The sequence below is a fragment of the Larus michahellis genome, chromosome 3 (genome assembly GCF_964199755.1).
Source record: "Larus michahellis chromosome 3, bLarMic1.1, whole genome shotgun sequence".
In the NCBI taxonomy this organism is placed as follows: Eukaryota; Metazoa; Chordata; class Aves; order Charadriiformes; family Laridae; genus Larus; species Larus michahellis.
In genome coordinates, this window is record NC_133898.1 from 102,757,826 (window position 1) to 102,782,702 (window position 24,877).

General features: G+C 37.5%; 1 long non-coding RNA gene across 1 annotated transcript; it reads left to right on the forward strand.

Annotated features, from left to right (window-relative positions):
- Positions 1-1,637: 1,637 nt before the first annotated feature.
- Positions 1,638-5,022, forward strand: LOC141740119 (uncharacterized). Its single transcript, XR_012585890.1, has 3 exons — positions 1,638-2,184; positions 3,083-3,169; positions 4,988-5,022. It is a non-coding gene; the product is annotated as an uncharacterized LOC141740119 (long non-coding RNA).
- The last annotated feature ends 19,855 nt before the right edge of the window (positions 5,023-24,877 follow it).

Below are 24,877 nucleotides of genomic sequence, written 5' to 3' on the forward strand. Positions count from 1 at the left end.
GTGGCCAGGCACAAGATGACAGCAAGCAGGTCTGGATGCAGAGACAGAGAATCTGAACTGGGACGAAAAAACAGGCCAGCAAAAGAGATTGCCAACCTGATGCGTAAGTAAGAAAGGGCGAAAAAGAAATGCCACCTGTCAAAACACATGCATGGGCAAAGGAGTTTCTGGCAGAGAGCACAGCAGCAGGGGGAAATGAGCTTGCAGGAGGTGCAGAGTATTGCTTTGCTTAGCAGGCAGCCTGGGAAATTTCGATGTTTTTTAGCAGGTGGCTCTAACTAACCGCTTTCACTACAGGCCTGGATCTTTTCACACAGTATATGGGCTATATATTTTTAAGGACAATGTTAAGTCATCTAATGTAGCATACTGCATAACCCAGGTTGCAGAATTCAGTGTGGTACTGGAGAAAATTGTATTATGGCGTATTTTAATGAATAACAACCAATATTGATTTAAAGTTTTCAAGTGATGGCAAGGAATATGATAGAACACTACAAAGGTTTTTTTATAGTTAGGTTTTCTTTTAACAAATAAGGACCTTCTGTCGTGTCTAAATACATCTAAATTTGGAGTCCTGGTTCTTGAAATGCCTCTTTCTTTTTAGGCTGAGAAGCCCTTTTTAGCAGAAAATTTTCTCGCCCTTTTGGTACTCATCAGCCATGCTAAAATTAACACTTGAAATTCTCTTGGATACATTCAATAGATAGAAAGGCTGTAACTATTCACAAGGAAGATTTTTCCGGACTTCACATAAAGTTGAAGTAATTTTTATTTTGTGAAAATATTTTATTTTGCATTTTTGTTTTATTCAAAATACTTTTAAATGTAATTTTTTGGCACAAGAAGAAACTCTGCTGGCTGTACAGTGCCTAATAAAATGGCTTGACGCTTCAGCCTTTCACAAAAATGCAGGCTTGAATATAGGCCTTCAGGTTTACCACTCTGAATTTTAGGCAGATAACTAAGGACAAAGTAGAGAGGAAAGGCAGCTCCAGAAGACTGTCTAGTCTATATAAGGTCTGATTTGGTGTTTTGTGATCTCTCTCTCTTCCCTGACTATACGTAGGGCATAAATGATAAATTTCAAACATCTGAGTTCAGAATTTACTGCCAGCCATTTTATACTTTCATCTATACCATTAGTAAAGTTGAGGAATAAAAGAATGGCTAATAATTAAGTCCAGGAATCTCTCAAGAAACAGCCCACTTGCATGTTGGCTATTAACTGCACATAATTCAGGTTATGCTACCAGAAAATCTTTGCTACTACATCTATCCTGGTTTCTTTTTGTCATCTTTCTGTCAAATTACATTTGACTCAATCAAGCTTTTCGTTCTTTTATGATACCGATACATTCAGACTTTCCCTCTAGAGTCCAAGAACTTCCTGGTGTCCTGATAGCTTGAAGAAGTCCCCTTAAGCTCTGGTAGTCATTATTTGGTCCTACACATTCAAAACATGTTTTATCTTTAGCACTTGCTTTCTGGCACATGTTGCAGTTATGGATGAAATAACTAAAATGTAAACCGAAACACCTCTGTAAGGTGTGACATCATCCAACTTCTTGGTTGTTTTGCTTTTCTTTCTTTGATTTTTAGTGTTTCTTGTCCATAGCCTCCTACTTGCACTTAGCTATTGATTGCAGTACTGTGAACTGTTAAAACGCTTTCAGTAACTTGGCCTAATAAGGTATAGAGGGCTACTGTTAGGTATCTGCAGACATAGTAGTGTCAGGGAGAAGACAACCTGCTGGGAAGCATGCCTTGGAAGAGAAGATGTCTTAAAGGTCTTGTTCCTTTGGATTCCAAGCCTTACCTGCTGCTGTAGCATATTAACCTTCTGGTGAGAAATGGACTGTGCACAATGAAAAAGAAAAAAAAAGAAACACAACAAAACCAAGACAAAAAAACCAAGAGTTTTAAGACATCTACAGGAAAAAAAAATACTAGAAGATATTCATTTTAATACAATTTCAGAACAAAATGCTGGAGAATGTTTGTTCAGGGCTACCCCTTGGCACAGAAGAGGGGTAGCCACTTAAGCACAAAATAGGAGAATTGTGGATTTATGACTCATTTTCTAATTCTCGTTGTGCACAGCATAGAAAACATTCACCAGGGAAGGATCTCACAGTTCATAGAAAAAGGTGGAGACTGTTAAGTGCCGACACATGCTGGCAGGTAAGAATTGCACTTATTTATGTAGGGTTTTGATACAACAGGATGCATTTGTGGTGGAAGAAAAAACTGGAAACTTTTACTCTGTATTAGGGATTCCTATCAGGTTTGACATATCACAATCACTTATGTTGTATAATCTGACATACTGACATAATGAGAGCTGATATGTCACCCTAATGATGGGCCTATTCTGAAAAATGAAAGAAGACGTGGTTCATAACATCAGAGCTAAGATTACTATGGCTTTCAGTAACATGCTCCTTCCAATTAAGATCATAGTCAAGCTGTGCCAAACATACATGCATATGAATATGGTCAGTCATATAATCACATGCTTTTATAATTAAAACTACATTATGTAATCTTATGAAGAAATTTTAGAGTTTAGTAGAAAAGCAGCCAAGCAGTAAGGAATGGAGGAAGGCATAAGAAATTGGTATAAGTATTTAATGGTCAATAGTAGACTTGCTGTAGCTTTTTTTAGCCATTTTATGGGGTTCCATAGCAAGAATACAATATTATATTAAATTCCAAAAAGATTATTAAAATGACTGACATGTCATTTCATTTTAAATCTATCAAGATTAACCTTTCATTCCCAAAGACTGAAAGGTTATGCACAGTCAGGTTTATTCACCCACACAGAACAGTATTGGCATTCCACATGGAGAGCACAGACATACATACAGTAAAAGCATGGCCATTTTTAGAACATATCTGTCATTGTTCCTTTGTGTTATACTGTTACCGACATGGTAGAAATACAGCAAATTATTACAATTACTATTATGTTACAGCTATGACAGTTGAAATGAACACAAATTTTGAAAAGCATTTTATTCATCCCTTTTATCAAAAGTTTTTAAAAATCTTTTATTGTTGGCCTGTGACCTTGCAGAACATGATTGACTCTGAGAAATAAAAGGAGCGCATTTTTCCTGTCATACTGTTGATCCCTTTCAACTCCTATTACTCTCAGTGGAAGGTAAGGACTTTTGGCACTGTGTATGCAATAGGTCCTACATGAAGATCTTTGCAGTCTAAGTTGTGTAGTGTAGACCCAGGAAAAACTCCTTACTGGGTAAGGGATGTATGATTGTATCCCTGGGATCAATTTTATGTCTGTTTCTTGTTGCCGTATTCAATTTGCCATGAATAATATTACATATAGCTAACTTTACTCCTACTGATAATATTTGTAACTGTTCTGTGCATGTTTACTCTTTATAAAAAGACTAAAAGCTGGACTAGGAAGTGTAATTCACAGAATTATAGAATGGTTTGAGTTGGAAGGGACCTTAAAGATGCTGTAGTTCCAACCCCCCTGCCACGAGCGGAAACACCTCACACTAGACCAGGCTGCTCAATTCAGCTGCTTATCCTTTAGTAACTAGGAAGTATTGATGAATTTTCTTTTCTAAACGCTTTGCAGCAAAAAGAAACATGTTTTCCCTCTTAGACTGAAATTATAAAGAAGAAAACAGATTTTATATAAACCTCTAAACTTATGAACCCATGGAATTTAATATATAAGCTCATATTTCTCTGGTGAAAATAAAAAACATTTTCAGGATAAACCACTTCTATAAAAATAAACATAGAGAATTTTGTCAAAATGAAGTAAAATCCATGCAGCAGGTACGATGGTGTTTTCAGCCACTAGAAATTCTGGCATGGAAATTACTGCACAAGGAGGGAAGCTAATATAACACTTTCTGCTGACCTGCATCATTCTCTCCCTGTGTAAAATTCAAGCTAGAGAACTCGGGGAGGGGGGTGGGGTGGACACGACACACACCTTTGTCAGAAATCTTCATTTGCAAAATCATCCTGTCAGGGATTTGGTCATATAGCTTTTCTGTTTCTCAATAAATTTTTTACAGAGTCTTAATTTTAAATTTGTTTTGATTATCAGTGCACTTGCTATAATATTACAGGGAAATAAGAAAAAAATAAGATATGCATTGGACCGATGTATTTCATTATCTATTGCACAATCATTTAAAATATAAATGAGGTGCCATTAAAAATGGGAGTGTAACAATGTAATTTCCCAGTCTAATTTTGCCTGTTCCTTCTGCTTAAACATTGGCAGCAATGGATGTATAATACGTTATTGGGAGGAAAGTATAAAATGTATTTGGAAAAAAATCCACAATCATTTTGCTCTCTTTTACAGAACTTAATTTCACAGATTTCCAGCAACTCTGAAAGTGCTTGATCAGTACAAAAACAGGCAAAGTTAATTAATGATTTCAATTTCAAAGCACCTTTGATTAACTGAAGCCAGTACATAGGGAGGCAAACTACTTTTCATTAATGACTCTTTTTATCGTTTCTATTATAAAATGCCTCTAATTGACAGCACATATTTTCCAAACAGTCTGTATTATTAGATTAGAACTCTTGACGTTGTTCACATCTGGGTACATGAGCAAAAATAATTAAATTTAATAATAATGGAAAAAACACAGTAATCCATCATACTACTACAGTAGCATAAGCAATGAAGTCTGAGTGGGTGCCAAATTAAAAAATAAATCCATAAAAATACGTCAATTACTATAACCGTAATAAAATTTCAGCCCCTGTTCAAATGAATATGAACCATAATCCTCTCTATCTATCTCACTGGGGTCTTCTGATTTCAAATTGCACCTAAAAACATATTTAAGGTGACTAGCATTGCACATTAGCTTTAGAAATCCCATATAACACTTTAGCTCTGACTGAAACAAATCTCCATGAATGTTCAATTTAAAGTTCCTCCATTTTCTGTGCTATTGTCTCGCCTTCGTCACAGCACTCAGTATGACCTGAACTATTTTTCCAAACTCATCGTTCATATACTGGCAGCTTCATAAGGTAAGCACAGTGTGATTCTCTTTCTTTAGACACTGCTTTTTGCATTCTTCTCGTCTTTCTGTACCAAATGTTCTTATTTGTCAGTCTTTAGAAACCTGTTTGAAGAGTAACTAGGAAGCTCTGAACATTCAGAATTTTTGTACATCTCCTTTTTTCACAGTTAAAATGGACTGCTATTGTAACAACTGAGAAAGGCATTGTATAAATGTTGTTTCAGCAGTGCAGATGCATACATCACTGTCATGTTTGTTTCACCTTTTTCCATATGGAAGAAGATAGCAGGCCCTTGTAGACATGTTTTCATTAAAGACTCAATATGGCCAGTTCATGAGATCATTGATAATTCTTGTGTGAAGGGACCTCAGGAGGCCTCCAGTCCAACCTCCCTCCCAAAGCAGGGCCAGCTACAGTGTCACGGTAATTTGCTCAGGACTTTTTGAAGTAGGGTCTTGAAAACCTTCAAGAATGGAGCCCCCATTACCTCTCTGGGCAGCCTGCTCCACTGTTGTACTTTCCTTATGGGGAAAAGGCTTTTGTTTGCCACCAGTCTAAATCTCTCTGGTTAAAATTATGTCTGCTGTCTCTCATCTTCCCACCGCGCACCACTGAGAACAGTCTGGATCTGTCTTCTTTATAATCTTGCAGTACTGGCAGGCTTCTAGTAGCTCTCCCTGAAGCCATGCCTTCTCCAGGCTGAACAAGCCCACCTCCCTCAGCCTTTCCTCACAGGGCAAGTGCTCCAGACACATCTCTTGGTGGCCTCTGCTGAATCTGCTCCAGTTTATCAGTATCTGTACCATACTGGGAAACCCAAAACTGGGAAGAATACCTTCCCTCAATTGACTGGCCATCCTCTTGTTAGTACAGCCCCAAATGCTGTTTGGTCTGCTGCCAAGGCACACTGCTGGGTCACGCTCAGCTTGCTGCTTATCAGACCCCCAGGGCTTTTTCCACAGAGCTGCTCCCCAGCATGGATTGTTACAAGGAGCTCTTCCTTCCCAGGTGCAGGAGATTGCATTTGTCCTCATTGAATGTCATGAGGTTCACCTAGACCCATTGCTCCAATCTGTCTAGTTCCCTCTGAATGATTTAAATTGTTGAAAGTGCCCTCCCTTGCCTCCTCCAGGTCACTCATGAAGATTGCAAACAAGAGAAGTCCCAGGGCAGACCCCTGGGGTACTACACTTGCTACTGGCCTCCAGATAGAACATGATGCATTAACCATAGACGTAACCAATCTTGTCTGGTTAGACTGTAATGTCTTACATCTAGACTGTAATGTCACAACTCGGATACAAGAAATTTGTGGAAGACAGTGTCAAAAGCTATGCTGGGGCTGATGTAAACGACATCCGCTGCTCTCTCTTCACTCTCAAATCCAGCCATTTTACCAAAGCGGGAAATCAGGTTGATCAGGTATGATTTACCCTTGGTAAATCCATGCTGACTGTTGACAATCACCTGATTACCCTTCATCTGCACAGAAATGTGTGCCAAGAGGACAAGTCACGATTTTCCCAGGGGCAGTACTTTGTAGTTGCCCAAACAGTTCCCCCAGGTTCCTTTGCTGTAGAGCTGTAGAGACGATGAGGTTTGTTGTCCTCTTGAACCTGTTTACAAAGAGCAGATGAGTTACCGCCATCTGTGTGTGCACTGTTTGACTGTATATTAGACATTTGTCTCCTCCAGTGAACGCTCTTCCTAACTCCACTCTCCAGTAAGGATTGTACTCAAACGTGCCAGTGAGAAGAGCTTGAAGAGCTCTTGAAATGCTTGAAGAGCTTTATTTTCTTATAGTAACCCTATCATAATGAACATTTCAGTCATTTTACTTTGGGATATGTTAAAAAGAGATATTTCTCAGGTATCATAAAACTGTCTTGTTCTAATTTTCTGGAGATTATAGATAACCTAGTTTATGCCTACAAGTAAACCAGCCTGAAATAAAACTGTCAATTTTCCCTTCACCACATGCAAAATTCACTTTTCTGCAGTGATGCATCAGCTATGCGCATGTGAGCACGTTCCACAAATGTTCACAGTATGGACATCAGTTATAAATATTACTTCCTTTTTGGTTTAGTTATGGACAACACAAGTTGTGATATTTTTCCTGAACTTCATTTTTTTTTTTAATTTAAGAATTTTTCAGCATTCTCATGGAGCCCCAGTAAAACTGTGTCTAGATAATTTATGTCTTTTACCTTTAAAAAAAAGTTCTCTGTAATAAGATTGTTTGGAAAAAGATTGTATGAAAATTGGAAAGGTGCTTTTTAATATATCATCTGAAAAACTCAAGAGCCTTGCTTAGCAAACACAATATACCGTTACAAGGTCCACAAAATAAATAACTGTATGAATGGAAGCCAAGTCATTGGGCTTAATGATCAAGAGGCCTCTAAAACATACTCTCAAACTTTACAAGTGCATCTGCAAGAGCCTGCCTACAGCACTTACTGAGTGCATTAGGAACAGAATGTTTTCACGGATACATTAGTATTCCTTAAAATCTTTGGTATACTTAAAGGTGTGTAGAAACAGTGTTAGTAATTACAATATTTATTCACTGGAAATAAAAGTAGAATTATTCTGAAGCTATTCTCTAAATTGAAAGGTATATTTATATAAAATGAAGGAGTTTTCTCCCTTTTTTCTTTCTTGAACCAAATCATTTTGTGCTGAGAAAGGAAGGTAGAAATCCTTTGTCACCATGTTGATCATATCAAAATATGCTCCACGTGGCAAAAAGTTGCTGCTGGTAACTCTAAAACACATGGATAGCATATTAGAGCATTTCATCATTCATTTATTTAGAGTTATTAATGCTGTAAACCATTGTAGGTAGTTGATTTTTCATAATTTATATAACTGCCTCTCAATGATATTTTTATGTAAGAAACATGAAAAAAATAATCTTTTATTCAAATGGCCAAAAAAAGAGTACTTTTTCTTTCAACTATCTTTGATGACTATAACTAATTTTTTTTTCTTACAGGGAATTACCTAGCATCTGATCCAGCTTATTTGCAGAGGGATACACTCATCATTAATTCATCACTGAATTAATTCAGTTCATAATTGTGGGAGATTCTGCTCCCACAAATTTTTACGTTCTGTTATACAAATTAGTCACAGCAAAGGCAACAAAAAATAGTGAATAAAACAGGATATCTAAGTTAAGGATGGAAGTTATCTCATGTAATTTCAGTGATCTAAAACCTGTAGCTAGGCTAAGCAATTATTTGCACTCCTACAGTCAAGGGGGTGACACAGACAGAGTCAATGGGGTGACACAGACACTTCCTGAGGACAATTAACATTCCTCACTATTCTCTTTCAGGAGGTTTTTCATCCCACCTGTTATCCATATTGGCAGCAGGAGAAGCAAAACCACCCACTTTAGCTGGGATGCCCAGATTTTTAGATGTCCTGTGTGAGGGGGAATTCATGTCACATGACATTTTCAAGACTGTCACAGGATTTCCAGGATGGCAGTGGAGTGGCCAGGAGGAGGAAGGATGGCTTCCTCGGCCATATACTGTAGGTGGCACCACTTTTACACAATAACAGACATCTGCAGTTTCTTGGTAAACATCTTTGTCAGCAGAAACCAAGACACTCCCAGGCTGTAGGACTTGGCACAGAAAGCATGCTTAAGGTCAAATAAATTCTGGATGCACAGGTCATGAGGGTATGACGAGACCCAGACAACAGACCATCAATCATCATGCTGAAGACTTGAATCTGGGTCAAATCCAATTATCTGCAGTGGGTAAGAGGGCTGCAAGCTCTGAGAAGCTTGGTGAACCTTTAATACCTCGGAGTTGCAGGATAAGCAGACATGTTTTCTGTCTGGTTTCAAAGGAATGGACATATAAGGAATGGATCCCCATAGTACCTTGAGATATACTACTTCCTGCAGAGCAAAAGCAGTGTGGAATAGACACATGCTGTCCAACAAAACCAAAAAACAGCAACAAATTTTATAGATGTCAGATAAACATCAACACCACCAAGAAAATTTGTAGCTGTAGGATAAAAAAAATCCTGATTATTTGATGGAAAGCAAATCACAGTATGTGTGCTCTGCTGTAAAAATGGTACTGTTTGAATATAATGGTGAATGTTTTTTTTTTCAAAGTAAAATAAGCTGATATTACTGATATTTACCTTTTTCTACTACCACTGGTAATCTTTACCAGTATGAAGTCTCACTTCATAGAAATACTATTTGTTGGCAAAAACTTCGTGTTCCGTAGTGAGGAACTCCACTTCAGAATCAACCCTAATAAAGACAAGAAGAAACAAAAAGATATCTTGCTAGTTCTGAATATGATCTATGACATCTGAATTTTATTTGCTGTGGTAATGCAATGGTTACATTGAAAAAAAACTTGTTGTCATTTCAGTACAACTGATTTTCAGATAAAAGGAACTAAAAAGTCTTGTTTAAGCATGATATTAGTTATAGCTGTTGTTTTTATATTGCAGAAACTTAATGGAGTCCGTATTGTAAATTAGGACAGTAAGGTCCTGAGGACCATACAATCTAAGTGGGAAGACTCCCATTTTCAGGATTAGTGAAAGACTGCAGATACATGTCATTTTTGTGGCAAAGGTATAAACTGTACTGAAGACCAAAATTCTGCACTGTCTCAGATAGGCTCTGTCCACAGACTTTCTGAGTACTTTCAAAGTAAATGTATTCTCAGTTCTTATACCAGGGAATGGACCAGGGAATGTAAATTTTTGACGGCGATACCAGAAATCTCAAAGGACATGATATACAAAAGATGTGTATCCCTACCTTTAGTCTATAGATAAGGAAGGCAAGCCAAAACTTTTTACTATGTATGATGATCACATTGCTGGAGTCTTGGCCAAGACTTCAGGAAGAATAAACCCAACTATGTTGATGTAAGCCATCTGCAGATTGCAAAAAGAATGTCAAAGAAATACATCTTTCTTTATCCCCTTGCTCCATCAGAAGCTCTCTAAAAGTACTTTAGTGAACCTTCAGACTATGAGAAACTACTGGCAGCCCTTTTGAAGTGACCTCTCAAGGACTGGAGGCACAGGTCCCCTGATGCATTTAGGTGGCTAGTTCCTCTAGCAACTGATGGGAACCAGGGACCTAAATACAGGCTACAGTCCTAAATAGCTTTGTACATCTGAGCCACACGTGCTTACACTCACCAAAGAAAGTCATCAAAGCTTTGTAATGTTAAGAAGGATTACACTACTGCAGCTATGCAAACAGTTGCAGGCAGTCCATCTGCTATTGCGGTTTAATACAAATACAGTACAAGCCGTTGTAGTGACTTCAGATTATGAAAATATTAAGAACAATTACATTCAGTGGTTTGCATGTTATTATTACTTTTGACAGCTCTCAAGGATAATAGCCCTGGATCGGACTTTTGCTAGTTGAATCTCCCCCAAATCTGCATGAATTCTTTCCACTAATTCTAAAATGTTGACAACTTACTGAAACAGTGCATATTAGACAATCTATATATAGAAAGGAAATAGATCTGGAAATACTGCAAAAGCATAGAGAAAAAAGGACATATAAAGAAAAACCAGTGATGCGGCGTTGAACTTTATAATGAAATGCAGATTGTCATATTTAAGGCTGTTCTGAGGTAAAGTTCTGTGAAATTAATTAAACTTTAATTGCTCGGACTAGCAAAATTCCTTCTCATATGCCCTATCTGTTTTACACTTCAAACTCAGCATATAATTGAATCAAAGAGTAATCACCACAGCATTACCACATTCAAAGCAAAATTTAGCTAATTAAGGTGCTTACAACTCATTGCAAAGAAAAGTGTGATGCTGTTCTAAGTCCTACCTTTCATTTCAAGAAGTATGAAAGCAATTCCATCTCTCTGTTTGCAAAGAAAACTATGAAGATGTAACCAAGCACAGTCAACCCTGTCAAACTTCGTTGAAAGCATAGAGTAATTCTCCAACCTGTGAATTTCCTCATACATGTTCATTGGCTCTTAATGATGAAGCGTACTGCAAACAGAAAAAAGAAATACAACTTACATTACCCACTTTGCAGTAGCTCCATGGGAATTTTACTGCTTGACTGATGCAGTAGCAGGAAGCTTGGCTTTGGCACACGAGACGTAAGTTTGCCCAACATGCCTAAAAACAAAATTGGTGGTGCAGAGAAAGGAAAAGAAGGGATGACTACTTCTGAGACTTTACCAGGAAAACAATTTGCTTTCTGTGTCTCGCTTTCATAACTCCCCACTATTGTGTGAGACAGAGCAGAGGGTCATATTTATGGATGGGTATATGAAAGTTTAAACCAGGGTCTTAGATCTTTCGCTTTGAAAATGATCCTTGCACAGACTTGCAGTGAGAGTTAAACAAAGCGTCCTGAACAATTGCACAGAGATTTTCTCCAGTGTCCTTTTTTCCCCCCCCAGAAAGCATTTAGGAAAACAGAATGTTAGAAAGCAAACCCCCAAATTTTAGCTCAGAAAATCAGTTTTGCTGTACAAATGACCAATTGCCTGTGATTCTAAGAGTTGTGAAGCAACTGTTAAAGAATAGTAACTATATTTATGTAAACTACTGGAGAAGTCAGAAAGTAGAAGGCTCAATTTTGAACAGAATTAAAACCAGTAACTTGCTATTCTTGTGAAACCACTATTCAATTTTAACAAAAAGAATTCAGACCACTGCTTTCATATCATACTGAAAATGGAATAGTGCCCCAGCATCATACTTCGATGGGGCTTCCATGCTTCTCTAACCTGGCTCAAATAGGACTGCCAAGAGCAGAACTACCACTAACACTGTCTGGAGCAACTGGCCTGAAGTTCCTATTAAAGATGTCAAAATTGCTTCAGTTTTAAAAGATCTGGCAAAAAATGCAAAGCAGTGCAGTTCCATTTCTCATACACATTATTGTCACCAGTGGTATCTCAGGGTAGGGAAACTGTTTTATCTTTGTCACTATGCTCTGCCATGTTTATTTGATTGCTATGGCATTGCTTTGTTGGTGACTACCAAAGACTTGTAACCTGCAAGAATCAAGTTTGGTCCAGCAAGCAGTAATTAATTCAGATAAGTAGTCGGCAAAAAAATTCAGTTATAGTTTGACGTGCTCGATTCCTGTAGTCAGTGCAATGGACAGGAAAGGTCTCGATAATAAACTAAAATAAAAAATGCTGATTCTCACAAAAACATCCAAAAACCACTGACATCTGAGGGAATGAGAGAAATTGGGAATTGCATGTTCTCAGGCTGTGGAAGCTTGAGGATAAACAAGATCTGCCTGAAGCAGAAAAAAAAAAACATTGATAATTTCAGTGCTGCACAACAATTTGCTTTTTTTTCTTAAATTTCTATAAACTAGGGCTTTGGATGAAGCGATCTTGAAGCTATTTTTTTTCCATCTGATCATATGCTTCTGGATGCAACCTAAGAACAGACAGATCTGATAGGTCAAATGGAATGAAACTTGACCTATTGATGGGATGTCATGATGCTGTTCTTTAACTTAAACATCTCTGTTTACTTCTCTCTTGTGTTCGTTCTCTCCACATTGGATGTTTTTTCTTTCCATCAAATATCTCTGTCTTCACAACCTTTCCTTTCTAAACTGAATAGATGAAGCTCTTGACCACAAATTAAAAGCATTATCTTCTTTTCCAGCATGTAAATTATTGATGTTCAACCCTGCTTTAAAGTCTGTTATTAGCTCCAAAGAAATGACATTAAAAATAATCTCATTACAGTTACTGATGAGCTAAGGAATCTGGGTACATGTTCAAGATCACCCCTCTGATTGTTGCAGATATTTCCACTGTAGGCATCCAAGGACTAAACTAACCAGTTGTCTACAAAAATTCTTAATGTATCTCTGAGTCACTACTTTTCAAGAATTTCCCACCCTGATGTTATAGATAGCTTGCATGCTTTGTTCCCATATACACCACTTGACTGCATGCAACAGACAAATGGCACCATTCCACAATCTGTACACTCCTCTCTTCACCAGCAAGAAGAAATAAATATTTTTTTCTGCCTTCAGAGTTAGGTCTAGAGACTTGTTACGAACATTTTTGTGTAAAGTTGTGCTTTCAATGATAAGAGCTTCTGTTCACTGGGAAACAATTCTAGGTGAGCTTCATTCCTTCATTGTAGCTTTACTAATGCTATAAACCAGCAGGGTTTATATTTCTGTAGCTGTTTAGGGTTTCAACTTTACCTTTAAAAAATATAAACAATTTCTTGTCTGCCCTATTTCCAAATCCTCATAGAACTGTTTCTTTGGGTTATGTACGTATGTATATTTAAATTAATTTTTTTCAGCCAGAAAGTTTATTTTATATTTTCTTTTTCTCCAAAATGCTGTAACTTGCCAATTCTTACTGCAGTCTCAGAATTTTTTTTATTCTTTACACTTTGTATGTGTTTTAAAACTTTAACTGTGCTTGTCTTGCAGTCTTGTATTTTTAATTATATATTTAGTTAAATGTTTAACTTAACGTTCTTTTAAGACTTCGTTGTGAGTGGCAAAAAAGTTCAAAAATAAAGGGAATTCAAATTTCCTTGAAAATTAAATGTCAGACCACTGATTTATATTTCTTATATATTTTTTCATTTTACACAGATTCCAGAAAAAAACCCCAACAACAAACATACAAAAACAAGCCCCCAAAACCTTAGAAAGCTGACAGTCTAGAAATCATTGTACTGACCACCAACTTTGAGTATGTTAATCAGTTGCCTGAGAGAGTCATGCTGGTCAAAAACATGCCAGCAATTTAAAAACACTGACAATCACCTGCTTGTGTTTGGGATGCTACTGTGACACTGATGAATTTGCTGCTACAGAAATAGTCTGTTAATCAGCAGTCTGCTAGCTTACTGATTTCTGAAGCATCCTGTACCATGCGGTACAGGGATGAACATATTCTGTCATTTTTAATTAAATAAATGATTTTGATCCTTAAACAACTGTAGTAACTTAACAGAGATTACCAGCAAGATTTCTGAAAGGGTTTTGATGCAGGCTTCAGACCTCTCTGTTTTAAAAGACGGTAAATTTTCTCTTAACATGTCCTTGTAAAGCCCTGTTAATTACTTCTTTGTACAGAACTAGACGTGTTATAAGGCAGAGCTGGATTTCCTGAAGTTTGTCAGGTCTGATTTTGTACAAGGCTTACGATGATTTCATGCCACTGGACATGCGGCTGAGGGAGCTGGGGTTGTTTAGCCTGAAGTAAAGGAGGCTGAGGGGAGACCTTATCACTCTCTACAGCTACCTGGAAGGAGGTTGTAGAGAGGCGGGTGTCCGTCTCTTCTCTCAGGTACCAAGCGATAGGACAAGTGGAAATGGCCTCAAGTTGCACCAGGGGAAGTTTAGGTTTGGATACTAGGAAAAAATTCTTCACCAAAAGGGTTGTCAAGCATTGGAAGAGGCTGCCCAGCGAAGTGGTTGAGGCACCAACCCTGGAGGTATTTAAAAGACGTATAGATGTGGTGCTTAGGGACATGGTTTACTGTTGGACAACATTATGAGAACTGTCACTACCCACAAAACTTTATGTATTCCCATTTTAGGACTTGTTCAGAGAGGATTCAAATTTATTCTTGGTGAAGTCTCTTTGTAGTTTTCCCTTTTAGTCTTTTGCTAGTTCTACTTCTAATGAAATCAACTGTGGGTGCTTTACACAATGTTATCACAAAAAACTCATTGCCACTTACAGTTTCATTATTTGAGCTTTTGGAACTTTTAGGCTTTTTTTGCAGTTGTCTTGATGCTGGCATCTAAGCATTCTGAAGGAGCGTCTGAAGTCTTGTGCAATCTCCAAGACTGTCTCTTGGACATCTCAATTTACAGAATTGATTTGTGTCCTTATGAAAAGACGTTGTTTGGGATTTACACATTTATTTGCAAATGTCTACAAGTACTTTAGATGTTTTAACTCCTGTTACAATCAGTGAAAATCTAGTCAATGCAGTCAGGGAATTCAAAAGACGAATTAAATAAACATCAAAGTCCTGTTTAACCAAATTCCTCTGCAGGCTCCGCTGGCCATATTGACCAAACTTCCACTGACTATACTAGTGGGACCTTCCATACACAAGGGCATCTAAATTCAAAAGTTTTGATATAGAACTAAGTGCTGTCCTTAATTTCGAAAAAGAAAGCCAGTGCGTGACACTGAAAACTGCAGTTCTGGGGCTGGGACAGCATTCTTTATTTATTTAGCAGTCTCCATCTCTCATCATAGTATTTTTTCTGGGGAGTAAATCAGTAAATATTTGGTGTTCAGCTCAAGCTGAAAAGGGATAATACAGCCTAAAAATAGTAAAAGTTTTACTGTGTCTGCCTGTACGACACTGAAAGGAGAGCACCATCTCTGATCTTAGACTTTCAGCCCTGCCCAGACAGCTGGTTGCACTGTAAGCACAGGACAAAAGCACACAGTCACAGTTTCTTTCTCTTCTGATACTCTGATTGCTTTCCTATTTGTGCATACGATCAGTATTTGGCTTGCTTGCCTGGTCATCTCAGCCTTTGCAGAACCGTGATGCCCTCGGTGATGGCCACACGCGCCCACTGCTTTCACACTCCGGAGAGACAGTGCTGTGGATGCTGTGAAACCTCAAATGGGAGGGAAAGAATGACTTTGTAACTCCAAGCAGAACAGCTGTGTTGCCACAGCACTGCCGTTTAATAAGCATTTAACATATTTTTCTTCATGAAAGTAGTACTTAGTACCTAAATAGTCCTCTCCATCTTCAAAGAGTTAAACAAACATTAACTAATTAATTCATCCTGCATGCTGCAAAGGAAGTAAGTAATGTTGTCTCAACTCTTTTTTCAAATTCAAAGACTGTAACCGATCTGCCTAAACCAAAAAAGGAATTAGAATAATGTAGGTGTAAGTGGAGATCTTTGTTGTATTCTGATTATTAGATCACTGGCACTTGTGACGGCTGTTAACTATCGCCTGTTATATGTCTTTTCCAAGGTTTTAAACCAAGCCTTTCTTTGAACAGTTTAACAAATATTTAAGCTAAAAGTTAGATATAAGGTAAAACTATGAAATGTAATCAAAATTAAAGTTAGTATCATAAAAATTAAGGAAAAAACTTGTAGTAAAATATACTCACATATTATAACTTTTAAGGGAAAGTTTGAGGATTTTTAACGATGCCTAATAATATGTTTCCCCAAACATGCTTCTTTCTTCCACAGATCCCTAATTTAGATTCTTGAGAAAGACCGTGGTTAACTCAACAGGAACAGCTTAACGTGCTGTGTGGCCAGATACGCTACTGCACTAAGTTAAGGTCTTGCTTAAAGGATCATGAATCTTATGCAGTGGCACATGACAAACCTTTTTTTCCAGAAAGATTGGCATTTACGAATTTTCAAGAAACTGCTTGACAAGGCAGCTGTCTAACAGCTGTGGGAAAGAAAGAAAGGGTTACGGATGAGGGATACTTTCCCTCCCTTTCGCTCCTCCCAGCTATTCACGACACTGGTAAACATTCTGTGCTTAAACACCACTTCTTAAACACCGCTTCTTAAACACCATTTTGACAGGTTTCTCAATCTTCTAAAGTTCTAATATTGGTAGGGAAAGATGGAGTGGCGTGTTTCGGTTGGTATCCCCCTGGCCGTGAAGACGAATGTATACCCTCTGCTGAGAGTGCTGCAGGAGGTGGAACTATGCAGGCCACTTAAAATTGTCTTACAGAGAAGTCAATATTGAGGTTTAAAATATACGTTTCTCATTATACCCACTTTAGAAGGGAAAATGGAGTCTCTGATAGTAGCAAAGCACAAACGTTATGTTTTTCTGACTATTTTCATCACATAGTGTCTACAACAGCTGAGGTACTATTCAAAAAACAAATTGCTTAGGACATATGGCATTAAGTGACTTTTGGCAAACCTATAGAGCAAGGCATATGGCATATGATAACCTTGAAGGAAAACATGTCTCCTTGTATCCTGTAAAATGATATGACAAACTGATCTCTGAACCTCTTTCTTGTCAGAAACTTGAAAAATTGAATTGCTTACCTAATATAAATGTAAGGTTTTTCGTGATTATTTTTCTACCCAACTGTGGTTCTAATTATGTCTAACTGGCAAACTGAGATTTTTTTTTTGAGTGAGCCTAATATATGGACATGAATACAAGCAGCCACCTTGTCACTCACAGTCATTATCTTGTTTTAGATTTTCCTATCAGGTGAGGGTATTAAAGCATTTCATACACCTTAAGTAAACCTCACCGCGATGTTACATGTAACTAGGCACTCTGAAATTGTATGTGTCCAAGCAGGATGTCTTACGAAAAGTATGAACAAGAATCTTTTTCGTTTTAGGTAAATGCAGAAATGCCATCAGTATCAAAACAACAAATAAATTCATTTAAGAAAGGAAATGCTATCTGTCTCCTAGGCTTGTGTTTGAATCTTATGCTCACAGCGTTTCCTGGCTTTTTTTTTTTCTATTTTCTGTGATAATTGTACATAAAATACAGGTCATTCCTAGGCATAGATTTCTGAACTGAAACCATTCCATATGATACAACATCATTAATCAATATCACAATTTTAGCAGTAGTGAACCAGGAGTATGCAGACTGTTTTACCATGAAGATTTTACGCTACACAGTCTTGCTGCAAATTCATAGTAAATTAGTTACTGAAGTTGTAAATACATCTCTTTTCCTAATCTTCTGTTCATTTTTTCTCTCAAATAGACAGATTTTCCAAGGCAAGGATATTAATTTGATGTTACGTCATAAAAATATAAAGTGTGTTTAATGACAGTTTCAAGCCACACACAGTAAGGTTGTTAATTTTATGATGGAATATCAATTTTTCATTTTCAACAGAGCTTGAATAAAAATTGAACCCTATTTTCCCTAAAATCAAAATAAATTAGGGATATAGTCTTGGTTTCCTCAAGTTTAAAGATGGTTTTTGATGGATCAGGAATGAATATTCGGCATCCTGCAGTTTATAATCCTAAAAATATAAAATATCTTGAAGTCAGGTTGTTTATTTCCTTAATCCTCTTTGGAATAATTTCATAATCTGCCTGAGAATAGTGCTGGAAGTGTTTTTATAGTCTAGAATGACTATTTGCATGGCCAGAATAGCCAATTTGGAGGTAAACATATAAAATCTCTACCTCAATTTTGTAATCATAACCATTCTTGAGGAATTTTTTTTCTTTGAGGGAATTTTTTTTTTTAAGAGGTTGGACTTGGTTCAACATCCTGAATAGCAATTCTTTCCTTGATGCAGCACTTCCAAATACCATAAGAGTGTGCCCACCGGTAACTCCTGCCAACTGGCATACCCCAATGTCCAGAGCAGAGTTTTCTGCAGCCCACGGGACTTTGTGATATCTGAAGCTGGACATAGGAAACCTGATAGCACCCGAACTGATAATTATTTTGGAAATTTCTGTTGCCTTCATGGCAAATTTTTCTTTTATAATCAAGGCTATCAAAAATTAGCCATTGCGCTGGTTTTGGCTGGGGTAAGTAATTTTTCTTCATAGTAGCTAGTATGGGGCTATGTTTTGGATTTGTGCTGCCAACAGTGTTGATAATATAGGGATGTTTTAGTTATTGCTGAGCAGTGTTTCTGCTCCTCATACTTCCCGGCCAGCGAGTAGGCTGGGGGTGCACAAAAAGTTGGGAGGGGACACAGCTGGGACAGCTGACCCCAGGTGAATATTCCATATGTATGACATCATTATCAGCCATCTGGGGTTAAACCACAATAAACATATAATCGAACCACTCATTTAAAGTTTTCTTTCAGTCACTATATAAAAAGGGAAACCTCCAGAACCCAAATCATCTCAACCTAAGATTTTTCTGTAAGGTAGATGCAGCAGCCAAACTTGAAAAAATGGAAAATGTGGACTAGACACTCAACTTCTGGATGGATAAAGCTATGTCAGATGAATCTCTTAAAGCATTATGTACTCATCATCAAAGAATGACTACCAATAGCTTCAAAGGCTAAGTCTGCCTTTAGCCTTCAGGGCTAACAGAACAAAGCTGATCCCGTGTCCACAGAGCCAAGAAGAGCCATACATGTGCCTTTAATAGGGTCTTGGATTGGGGCTATACCATGGTACTTGTAAGCTGCTGAGAAAATGCTGAACACCCTCAGACTCTCTGGATGTTAATGAGGGCCAAAGATCATCAGTATCTTTCAGGTCAGAGCTGCATAGACTGAAGGAGATGAAAGCACCATTTCTTTTCAAAGACCTTCCTAGTTGATTATGCTGTGCATTTCCATGGACGAAGTATTGACCTCTCTAAGTCACTAGGAATTGTATCTTAAATTTTAATAGAAAATGAATTTCACTGTAGGCATCTAACTGACCACATTCATGTGCATATAACCTAGGAGATAACAGGAATAAGTGATCAGATTGTTTTGATCCTATTTGGGATATTTAATGACAAGTTTGATCTGTAGAACATGCACAGGTATCCTTGCGGTGAACATCTTATAAATGGATTTAATAAAAATTAAAATGAAACAATCATAAATTCAAATTTATTTTCATTAGATTAATATAATTCTCAATTATTCATTAAATGTAATTAAAAAAATAAACTATACTCTTCAAACTCCAAGTGTATCTTGTTACACTGATGATTTTATAATTACAAATGAAAATGATTGTAACAGGAAGGAAATTGTTTGCAGAAAGGTGTTAAAATTGATTTTTGTTAGAGAAGCACACCAAATACATTTTAATAAAGCAGTCAGACTGGGATTGCACACACGATCTGTAACAGGCACATTTAAAGATTAGCTCCCATCCTCCAAAAATAAACCCCTTGTGTTGATTTTAATTATGAACTGACATCATTAAAAAGAAATGACCTTACACGCTCTTGATTCAGATCACGCATACGTTATATGAAATTTCATATTACTGCTAATGCATTGCAAATAATTACCTTATTCAACTGCTCAGAGGTTAAACAGACTTTTTTGTACTTCATAAAGAAAAATAAACACCATCATGTAGACCTAAGTTTTTATAGAAGAATTTATGTTCTGCTTTCTCTTCCCAATTCTCCCTACAAGCTTATGCCTTTTTAACGGAAATTACTTGCAGATCTTATGTGGGGAAGCAATTTATATAAATAAAATTTGTATATTAAACTGATTCTCTTTTTCCTTTCTGTTGCAAATGTACCTACCAGCTCACCCACCCGCTTACATCCATCATTGATCACACTCTAGTCATGACTGTTGGTTGCAGCTGAAAAAGCTGCACCACCAAACCCAGAAAGCCCCAGAGACAGAAGATGTCTCCATCTTTGAACCCTCCAGATCCTGAGCTGCTTTTTTTCAGGCTGTTCCCAAGATGACCCGGCAGGAGAATAGATCGTGCTGTGGACAGCCATGGCAGAGGACAGCTGCAGTTTTGCGCGGGCAGCACTGGGATACAGGATGCTGCTGTTACCACCACTTTACCTCTGCATTCCTGAAATCTCCCCCTGCGTGCACACCTCCATCACAGTGAGCTGCAGAGCTTCACCGAGTTGCCCTGACAGGGAGGAGAAGCCTGGGCAGCTCGTTTGTTCTGCTGACAGTGTTTGTTCACACTCTGATTATTTATATTTTTTTCATGATGCGCCCAGTGTTACATAAACAGTGTATGCTAACTTCCTAATTATATAATGTTGAATATTAATTGATACAGTAAATTATTTATAACGCCTTCAGTATCCCTGGCCTCAGCAAGGATGACATCTACTAATACACACAGGACCACTACATCTGCAGCCTGATATGTCAAATTACAGTAAGGTCTTATTTAAAAAATTGATTTATGTGTGGAAGGCTGTGAATGGGCTGTAAAGCAGAGAGGACAGAGACCTTTTAAGTTAACAGATTTGGAAGCAGCAAGGCAACTCATGTGGTTTTCCACTGACACAAGTTAAAAACATAATTTTTATGACATTTTTTCAATAAAGCTTTCAAATATGCATGCTTTATAAAACCAAATGATCACTTAACACAAAATGATTTGTAATTGTTTTGAAATAAGATGAGCCCCTATTTGGTTTATACCTGTTGTTTGCCCTCTGCCTTTCCCTGCAGTATTGTACAGTAACTCACTTAAAATCCAGAAAGAAGGTAACTATGCTCCTTGACTCTTAGGGTGAATTTCATTGCTTTAAAAACACATTTATAACTATCAGAAGCAGTGTTTTGTGCAAATTGCATTTATTTCTTTCTTAATTTAGCTTTAGAGGAGAAATTACTTTCACCACCTGATAAAACATTTGAAATTTTGAAAGGTAAGAGACATGTTCTGTCATAAATAATATCTTTAGGTCAGGACAATACTATTCAAATCAAGTCAAAGTGAAGGGGACGGACAAAAAAAAATCACCTCAATTCAAGGACAAAATAAAAAACAGTTGACAGGAAAAATCTTCCCACAGCTTGTGTTAGCAATAGGGTCTTCTGGGGAAGATTTGTGCTGGTGGGGATGAAATCACCTGTCAGGTTTCTGAAGGGATGCATCAATCAGATTTGACACATTGCTGATTGCTCCATTAAATCACCACTGTGGTCCTGATTTGTCTCATCAGGTCAGATGAAATTTTTTTGAGGAGGCTTGAGATGGTAAACTGTTTTTCGAATTTCCTGTTTGAAGGCTTTTCTAATAAGTATGTGTTTTCCATTGAACTAGTCTAATGGATAATAAAGCTCTATCCTAATAACAAGGTACTTTAGAACATACACTTTTGTCCTGTTAAGTACATTGAACCAACACATGCATTTGGTCTTTGTCTTTGTCTTTTTCTTTTTCTTTTTCTTTTTTTCTTTTTCTTTATCTTTCTTTTCCTTTTTCTTTTCCTTTTCCTTTTCCTTTTTCTTTTCCTTTTTCTTTTTCTTTTCTTCTTCTTTCTTTTTCTTTTTCCTCTTTTTATTTTAATTTATTTTTTTCTGTTTCTATTTTCTGCTTCTCTTTCTTTGCTTTCATCTTCATCCTCCCATTCCCCTTTTCTCTTCTCCCTTCCCTTCATCTCACCTCTCCTTTCTCTCTTTTTTTTCTCCATTAAAAGCTATACAGAGTATTTGAAAAATCAAAGTTCTTTTCCTAAAGTTCTCTACTAACATTTAGGTCAAAGAAAAAGAAGGAAAAAATCAAACAGCTCTGGAGAACAATAAAGCTTCTAGAGTGCAGTGGTTTCCTCTGACAAAGTAGCTCAGAGAGATGTATCATATGACTTCATTATGTTCCTGGATTTTCTATTAATATTTTGTAAGTGCACCCAGAGCTTTGGATGTATGAATATTTAAGCAATCTAAAGAAATGAATACATTAAATTATCACTACTTTAAATATTTCTCCCTTGGTTTTGCATATAGGGATATGGTAGTCCCAAATCCATATTTGAACAGATTATACTCATACTTGATGTGACACTGGGAAGATGACTTAAAGTGGGCATGACTTTAGCACCCCTTGGATGCAAACTTGAGATCAAAGCTGTGACCCAGCAACTTCCTGAATTGAAGTTCTCTGGAAATAGACCTGCTTGTGATATTTCAGCACGACTGCCTCTCTCTTGAAATATCATGGCACATAACATTTTCGGTGTGCCTACAGTTAGCCTACATAATCTATATTTCAACATCTCCAACAGATACTTAACCTAAAAATCCCTGTCTTAGGTAACAACCACTAATATTTCTCCATGCCCTGATTCACTTTGTGTGAGTTTGATTAAAATCAATGGAGAATATAAATAAATTAAAAAAGGAAAAAAAGTTTGGATGCTCTATAAGCATTTGCTCATGTGTCTTTTTAATCACTGGCCTTTCTGAGGGACTGTCCTTACATCTACCGTGAGTAAACAGTTCCTGATGAATCAGGAGACAGTGCACACAATCTTTATGGATATTTGGAACATTGACATAAGGCTAATTTAAGGTGTGGGTAAAGAGGGTCATTATGCAATAAAGCAGCCTGTCAGTCAGCAGTTTCCCTGCTTTGCTTTTTCCCAAGAAGATAAGGACTGGCTCTGTGGGTTTCTCACCTGCATAGCTCTCTCCTACTACAAAGTGACATCACATATGTATTCCCCAGAAAGGATGGGCATGAGGAGGACATAGGAACTATATGTATACTGCTCTGAACACGGAAAGCGTGTTCAGCTTTCTCCTTAGTGCCTTTCCACCTGCCTGTCACGGCAGGGGGCGTGCAACAGCATATCTGGGTATTCTTAATGGCATAGCAATTCTCAATAGTCAGCTGTGCAGGAGGCTGTGGCTGAGCCCAGCCTGACTGGTTTGCTCTTTAAGTAATCTGTCTGCTCTTCTTGGTGGGACTTGCCTTGAACCCAACTTATTTTTGCAGCATAGATATGGGCTGTCAACCCTCAGACGAACAGACTGCAAGGCAAAGCAAGTCAGAGGGTCCCCAAGACATCCTTTGTGTACCCACAACGTGAGAAACAAATGAGACGAAACTGGGGTATAAATTAGGAAGGCTGTGTACAGAGAAGCTAGAGACAGGTCTCTTAATTGAATGACTAATGCATGCAGCAACAAGAGCTGCTTTTTCCCCAGGAGGCTTACATTTCAACAAATACATCACTTTGCATAAAGGTAAGAATCACTGCAACTTACTCTAGTAGAACAGATTTCCATTGTGATAATGGTTATGTCCCATTGTGACTGGCTTATGGAATGAAATAGAAAGCTGAAAATGATGCAGACTGTCACCAGCAATGACACAACAGCTGCCATCTGACTGCTTTTGACTGATACTCTGTTTCAGCACATTCTTACCAACTTTAGTTGGGCATATTTGGGGAAGATTGCTCTGCTTGTGGAGTCCTACAAACACTTATCTCAGGTGTGGATCCCAACACCTGGACCACTTTGGCTACAGACTCTATATTTTTGCTCCACCAGAAGCTAAGTAGGTTGATCAGTTGTTAAATCCATGCCTGGTATACTGAAGAAATTATTAAATGTTTGGAAATGTCCGCATTGAGGCTTTTCCTCTCAGCTTGAAAAATCAGAGAAAACACATCAGAACGGTCACATCTTAAATATCGGTGAGAGAAGAAAAACACGCATATTCTTGTATCTGTTAAATATCAGTGAAAGTGTTGTATTAGAGAATGCCAATAAATGCTCAACAGCTTTTGTGTCAAACGTAATATAATTTTAAACAGTATCAACTCTGTTTCCTGCGTGCCTTACACATATGCTTGCAAAAAACCATCTCTTTCCGAAATTGACTGAGCACTATTGAAGTCTTAATTCTGAATTTTAGATGGAATAGCCTTGAGGCTTAATTCAATATAATGCATCTGAGAGGCCCCAAAAGACAGAACTCTGGCCGTTGCTTCATCAAAGAGCTAGCCTGAGGTGAAGAAACAAAGAGAGAGTTACATCTGGTGTTATGTCAGCATTTTCGCCTCCTTATACAAGGCAATGCTTCACTGTTCTTGGTGCAGTTTTCTTGTCATGAACTGCATCCCTGTACCCATTAGGAAAAAAAAAAACAACTAAAAAAAAAACCCCCAAAAGACCCCCCACATCAAGAACTAGAAGGAGAATATTTATGCATAGCCTTGCCCTATTTTTGTTCAAAACATCTTAAGAATGAGCGCGTTCAGGAATCTGGTTTGAATAAACAAGTCCCTGAACATTAAAAGGAGCATACAAAAGCAGTATTATTAAAAAGACAGTTAAGGACTTTCACCAGACATTTAGATTAAGTTAGTCATAGAGGCATTGGTAGGTATTTCAGCTA